General features: G+C 51.2%; 1 long non-coding RNA gene across 1 annotated transcript; it reads right to left on the bottom strand.

Annotated features, from left to right (window-relative positions):
• On the bottom strand, positions 348-7113 carry LOC110407740. The gene is made up of 2 exons (XR_002444019.1): positions 5350-7113; positions 348-2511 (listed from the first exon to the last, which is right to left on the bottom strand). It is a non-coding gene; the product is annotated as an uncharacterized LOC110407740 (long non-coding RNA).

Raw genomic sequence — 7207 nt, forward strand, 5'->3', positions numbered from 1 at the left:
CTTGGCACACAAATGCCCATCGGCAGTGCCCACAGGTACCGAGCTGGGCAGCAGCACCCTTCCATGTCTGGGGTAGGGGATGGGTAATCCTTGTGGGGATGTGACCACTTTGTTGGCTGAGCCCTCCCTTCCTCTCCTTTGGGATGCCCATAGTGTGACCGTATCACGTTCTCCATCTGCCATCTCCCAGCCCACGACACGGAGCTCCTGCTAATTCCTCAGCCCAGATCTTTCATCCGAGTCTTAACTATTTTCCCGGTTCAGAACAAGCTATTGTTAAAGTGACATCTTAATGCCAGCTCTCTGATTGATCTATTACCTGTCTCCCTACATAGGGACCAGGAAAAGAAATGAGAGAATCCTTTAATCATTAGAATTGGAGAAATATAGCTTAAGAAAACCTCTAACAACGAACAACTTATTCAAAGTGTTAACACTCTTCACGTGTGATTTTTGAAGGCTGTAACAGATGGCTTCGTGCCGCCAGTGGGAGCTCCGCGTCCCTGCGACCCGGGAGGATGAATGGCACCGTGTGCAGGGGGAGCCCAGCCCAGGGCACAGCCAGCACCTCTGCCTGCTGGGTCCTGGCCCAGGGGGAGCAGCAGCACTCGTCCTGTCCCTTCAGACCTCCAGCAGGCAGAGGTCTGGGCAGTCCGTCTGCACAGAGAGAAGTTCTTCCCTCTTGGAGGCTCCTTCAGCACCTTTTCCCCATTCCAGAGTAAACAACACTTTTAATAACAACAAACAGCAACAAGTCTAAATATTTGGTAGAAAAACGTAGGAGTGGCACTGGCTGGACAGGCAGGACATCTTTCAAGGGATGCATTAACAAGCAAAAATCTACTGCGGAGCGATGTTTGGGACGCGTGTGCTTTCCCTGCATAAATTCTTATCATGATTTGGAATCAGCTCCTCGCTTGTCCGTGTGACGGCTTTTATAAACAATTGCTCTGTTTAAAAATACATGTTAAAGTGTGTTAAGTAATGTAAGCAAATAGCACATGTGCTGTATCGGAGATCCTTTATGCTGGTGCCTCGGAGCCGCTTTGCATACTGATTTGTGGCTGTGCCTTGGCTGCTCCTGGCATCTGATCTTTCTTGCAAACGAGGCTATTTTGCCTCAAGGGTTCTTTACCGATTAAGTAATAAATAAATAAGGGTAAAATGAACCTAGCCTTGCCTAAAATAATTTCGGAGGTTAAAAAAGAGAAAGATGGAGGGGGCTGCTATTGATCTGAGCTATTAAAACATCATAGCTACTTTTCTGGATTAAATGGCAATGGATTTTGGTGGCAAACGTGGAGAGAAAGAGTAAAAAATAACTGTGCACGAGATTAAGGGGTTTATGTGCTAATGGGGATTGTTTGGGTTTGTTGGTTTTTTTCTTGGCTATTCCATACAATCACCTCCAGTCCTTGAGCTTGCAGCAATGCAGAAGATTGTTCCAAAGTTGATTCCTCCTAACAAATGTTGCTTTTTAAATTGGGCTTGCAAAAGTTTATTTTTGGAAGCCCGGAAAGGAATCCAGCCCTAAATCCCTCTCTTCTTAAACTCTCAGATTGCAAGGTCTGGCAGGCCGAGCACACGGGTTCGTCTGATGCGCTAAACCCGACACCCGCTTCCCTAATCGCCTTCAGATGGTGCCGGCGATAGCCCTGGAGATAAGCTGCCAGAGGGGCTCAGCTGCCGGCCCGGCACATCGCCGGCCATTGAGGTGATGGGCAAACGGGGCGAGCAGTGACGTGGGGTGGGAGCTGGCACCCGGGATCCCCGTGGTGTGGGGCTGAGGGGCTTCCAGCGGCGGTGCAGGCACCGAGCGCCAGCTCAGCCCCCAGCCCCGTGCTGTGCAAGCAGCACGTGCTCAATTCCACCTCGGAAATGGCTGCAAAGCATTGGCAGTGCCGGCTGTGCTCTGTGTTGGGAAGATAAAATGAAACCCAGCTCTATAATATTTTATAGCTACCGCTGTAGCAGCAGCAAGTGCTACTGTAGCGTTCCGCAGTACTTGGCGTCATGTGAAGGGTAAGCCAAGGGCAGGCAAAAAGAAATCCCTGTTTTTTAATATTATTAAACTGCAAGTATCTCAAGTCACTACCAATAACAAAGAGTAAATTTAAAAGGGACTGTGAAAAATAGGGCAATGAAGATCTGTGCTCCATTGATTTATCCAGTAAAAATAAGCAGAGGAGTGGAGGCAGGAGCAGGAGTAATTCTCGCCGCGCTCAGCTGTTGCAGGCGGCATTTGCTGCATGGCAAAGGGCAGAGTGGTGCTCGGGTGGGAAGCCCCGGCCTCAGCCACAGGAGCCTCGGGTGTTGGTCGTTGTGATGGGGGGATGCTGGCAGCAGGATGGAGTGCTCCGTGTGAGTGACAGCCCGTGTGCTCGTAGGACGGGCTGGAGAAGGCATGGGCAGGCGGAGAGGCGCACATTTCCTCTTTACATGTGAAACTTCCCTGGTTTGGCAGGAGCCCAGCAGCAATTAATCAGCAGGAGCCTCGTAGAAAGCCTCTTCCTGGGAAACAAGGGTACAGAAAAATCCTTTAAATTCAACATAATTTAAAACAAAGTACTATGTCAATAGAGGAGGGGAGGAAAGAGAGGCAGAACGGACTGGCAGTGCCGCTGCACCTCCTCTGGCTTGGTCCTGTGCACAGCAATGAGCGGGACGGGGCCGCCCATGGGATGCTGTGCTCCCACCACGCAGCCCTGAGCAGGAGAAATGCTCGTGGGGAGGGGGGGGAGGAGGAGATCAGATTTCTAAGCACCCTTGAAACCAAAGCTGCGCTGTTTATAAACTGCCATAAATATTAATTGATATTTAATAAGGTAGGCAAACACAAGGGAAAGTATTGTTTTGGCCAACTCCTACGCAGCGGTCCCAGCGAAGCGTGAAAGAGTTTGTGTAACTTTCCTCGGAGGTTGAGTGCAGGTCATGCAAGGTCCTTTTTCCTGGCCGCCGTCCCAGCTTCTTAAGCTAGAAGGGAACATGGGAGGCTCCTGGGAATTGAACCCAAATACCTGCTGTCTGCAGGATGAAACTGCTTGGCCGTGCAGCTCGCGGGCTCCGAAGCGCAGAGGCGAAGGGACGCAGGCACTGCCCCGCACTGCTCGCCACTGTGCCTGCCTGCAGCTCTCCGAGGGGATTAGGATGGGCCAGGACTGTTTGGTCAGATGCGAGGCACGATGAGATAATCACGGCTGTTAATTGATGCGCTTTCCCACATAACTTGGCAGCTCAAACAGGTGGTGCACAGCCCGGCCACTCGTGCGCATTGAGCTGCTGGCTGCAGGGCTCATCCAGCTGAAAGGACAGAGAGCTGGGGCGATGCAGAACGAGGGAGGGCTGTGCACCCACCGGGGTACTGCAGCTCCCACCAGCCCTCACAGGGTTTCTTTACGTGATCTGTGCTGCCAAAGGGTGGTGCAGAATTCACAGGAAAGCATTTTCTCTGTTGAGTGTTGGTGACTCGCTGAGGTTTTGCTGCCAGCTCTAGAAAAGGTATCATAAAAATGTGTTTTAATTTTATTTCTCGTCCTCCTATCATGCATGGGCTGATTCATGGGCTTGCACTAAGACTTGGAGGAAAAATCAATTTTGAATAGAATGGAGGCTGGTTTTATAGAATTAAGATCTAAGCTGCGCTTGGTGCCTGCCGTGGGCAGCTCTGCCCCTGGGTGCATCAGTGGGGCTGGGCAGGCAGAGCTGCTGTGGCCGTCTGTCCCCACAACACTTGTTCTTTGGGAAAGCATGGAATCCAAACCCTGAGCTGCAGTGCAGGGTTCCTGTTTCACAAGAAATTTCATTTGAAAAAAATGAATGCGGCATCTATTCCGACGGCTCAGGGTTTCAGTCTGTCCCTGCGATTTTTCTTGTCATTGGTTCTGGTGGGATAACGAAGCACATTCGTTAGCAAGACCCCCAAAATGCCCTTTCCAGGTCATTTCTCAAGCAGTAACGAGAGCCAGCAACCTTCTTGCAGCAACCCATAGGATGACAAGAGTCAATGGGAGATCAGATCACTCTGAAAGAAATGACAGATCCTGAGCATCAAAGGAAAGTTGGTGATTGCACAGAGTTTGGAGCCGTTTTTGCCCTGGTTTGCCTTTTCGTTTTGGCCCTTCTTTAGGGCAGTGCTAACTGGGTTCCCCAGCAGTGGAGCTCCCCTTCGAGCGGGCAGTGCTGCTCCGGGCTGCGCTCACGTCCAAACCGAGCCCTGGCTGCGGAGCGAGGCGTCACTGCTGGCATTCAACCCGCAGACAAAGACAGCTTTACAATAGTTGCCTGTATCGAGTTCGCCAGTTTTAATTACAACACCCCACAGTGGAAATTTCACAAAACGTTTTATCCGTGCGTAAAATTTAATTAAACAAACAGAACCCTAAAGAAAGCATTACATTTGTCACAGCCAAATCTGCAGCGAAGCAGGGTATTTCCTGCGCTTCCACATGGGTTATGTCTCGGGATTGACAGGGGTTGCCTTTGATGCAATGCAGATGGAAAATCAAAATGGAAGGGCTTAACCCCCCTCCAGCAGGCACGGCGGAACGGTGGGCGGCAATGGCCGAGCCCCTGCCAGCTCTCCTCGTGCTGCAGTGGAGGTGGCAGCGGAGCCGGTCGCGCTTGCTCTGTGATAGATGATGGGAAACGTCTGCCTTTGTATTTCAAAGGCCATGATGGCATCTTTATTTGATAAAGCAATTGGATTATGTCTAATCCCCGCACTTGGAGACATTTTATTAGAAAACACTTACTTGAAAGCGTCTTCGCCACCCCAAGTGTGGTGTAAAATATCACTTAAAGGAAAGCTGAGACCAAGTTCTCTCGAAAATCTCCATCTACTCAATTTGGGGGCTGGGTTTGGATTTAAGGCACTTTCGATAAAGTCTCTGTTCTAAAAGCAGAAACCAGGCCGTGCCCCTTAAGGAGCCTCTGATTAGAGCCCGGCAGTGGAGACACCCCATTTGTGAGCAGGTGCTTAAATCAGTTTACTCTCTGATTCTGGATATTGTGTAGGAATTTAGATCCTGTCATAATGAATAATACATGCACGAAACATGAACTCTGTAAATTTAGAGAAACAAGCTGTCAAGCTGCCCGAGCAGTGCAAACAGAGGCGAGCGCAGTGCGCGCAACACAATGCGGCGTCTCGGGCGCTTCCTGCAGCGCGGGCTGCGGGACACGCTGCTCTGATCAAAGTCGGAGCTCGGAGGGGAGGTGAGGGATGGAGCGCTGGGAGCTGGGCACTGCGGGGCCCTCGTAGCACGGCTCCGTGGGTTCATGAGCAGCTGGTGGGGCTCCCTGGGGTCGTGGGAGCACAGCCCGGACTGCACCGAGCTCTCCCAAACTCACCCCGAACCACAGGTCAGGTCCCGTTCTTCTGTTCTCTGTCCTCACGGTGGGAACGTGGCCAAGAGCTGTCGCCTTTCAGTGGTCAGGCTTCCCAAGCCAAAATTCCTGCCAGCTTTCTTTATTTGCGTGGATCAGCCGTGTTTGAGGAAAGCCCTGCCTCGCTCCGCTGATCTCAGCCTTTTAAGCCAAACTAACGCGCTTCCTGGAGTCATGCGTTATGCCGTCGTAACCAAACCCCTCTGACCCTTCTTGGGCATCCATCACCCGCCCGAGAGCCGAGCAGGGTTCACTGAGCCTCCAGCAGGGCACGGAGCCAGGAGAACCTCTCCTGTTTCATCCAGGGACTTTTGGAGCTGCTTTGGCTGGAGAGCTGGGCAGTGTGAAACTTGGGAAAGGAGGAAAGAAATCCAGAAATGGTAATGTCAGTTTGAACAGTGTTGGTGAAAGGGACCAGTGTCTGGATTACTTGCTTCATCTCCCAAATGAATGCAGTGAGGTGGGCGCCGTGGAGAGCAGCCACTTGGGAAGCAGGGATGAGCGAAGCTGTGGATGAGAAATGTGCCTGTTTTGCTCTGCATGCGGCTAACACAGGCCCAAAAAGTGATGAGCTGCAGCCTCCTGGTGACTGCACCCTGTCCATCCCGTCCTGCCCCGGTTCCCTCAGGCAGCAGCAGCTCCTCCTGCCCCGCAGGATCCAGAGAGCTGTGGAGATTCCCTCTTAGAATCATAGAATCATTGCTTGGCAAGAAGGTCGGCTTTCTCCCAGGAGACAGATGTGCTGACTTCATGGGTGGGACTTGTTTTGGAGTGGGATGGGAGCGTGTGAGGGAGCACAGATGTGTGCCTGAGCACCATGCGGACGCCTCCAGCATCTGAAACCCCAGTCTTGGCTGCGCAGCCTGCGGTCCGGTGCTTGTAGAACCTTACCTGAACGCGTGCAGAAAGTGTTTAAACAAAATGCGTCTGCAAAGAAAGGAAGAGTTTGCAAAAAAAATATTGAAATGTAGAACTTCAGCTCCCTGAGCTGTCCTCCTGCTGCTCTGAGCTGTCCTCCTGCTCCTGAGCTGCCTGCCCACGCTGGAGATGCACCGGCTCATCCCGAGTGACCAGTGGGCAAAGGCAGAGAAGCGTTTTATTCCATGGCTGGTATTTCACTATACGAGGGCTTTTGAAATAAGGAAAAATGGGTGGAAATTGCAGTGGGCTTAGCAGACAAAATTGAGCAGTTGACTGTGGCAAGGCACACAGTACTTAAATGCAAGAGCTGATCTAATCGTTGTTCTCGAGGAAGCTTTTTGCTGCATTTTAGCACACAAAGCTTTTCGTTTTCTCTTTTGTGGCTTGAGCTGCTATTTAAGAAAGCAAAAATCAATAAACCTTTCCAGCTTTCAATCTTTTGCCCCAAAAGGTGTTTTTTTGGGTAGTGTTTTGTCATTCATAAGCTGTGGCGACAAATCCTTGACATCATTCGTGGATAATATCGATCAGCTCTTCCGTTGCGCCAAAGGACAAATAGAAATCATTTATCTGTCTGGACTCCAAAACAGCGAAAGACAAAGGGCTCTGCCAGCCACCCATGACAATCAGCAGCTGAAGGTATTAGCGGGGGGTCAAGTTCAGAGGTCAGCGGTCAAACAGGTTGTCATCAGTTTCTCACAGCTATCAGAGTGGAAAAACCCAGCTGGTTCTTATTAGCCAAACCCCGGGCTGGGGCTGGGCAGGGAGCGGGGCTCAGTGGCAGTTTTCCATGGTCATCACTGCTGGCATCGCAGTGAGCACGACCGGGTTCCGTTTGCTTTGGGGAACTTGGGTGATTTTGTTCCATCTTCTGCTCTGGGGAAGTCTGTTCTTGAGTGGG

Source organism: Numida meleagris, chromosome 18 (assembly GCF_002078875.1).
Source record: "Numida meleagris isolate 19003 breed g44 Domestic line chromosome 18, NumMel1.0, whole genome shotgun sequence".
NCBI classification, from domain to species: Eukaryota; Metazoa; Chordata; class Aves; order Galliformes; family Numididae; genus Numida; species Numida meleagris.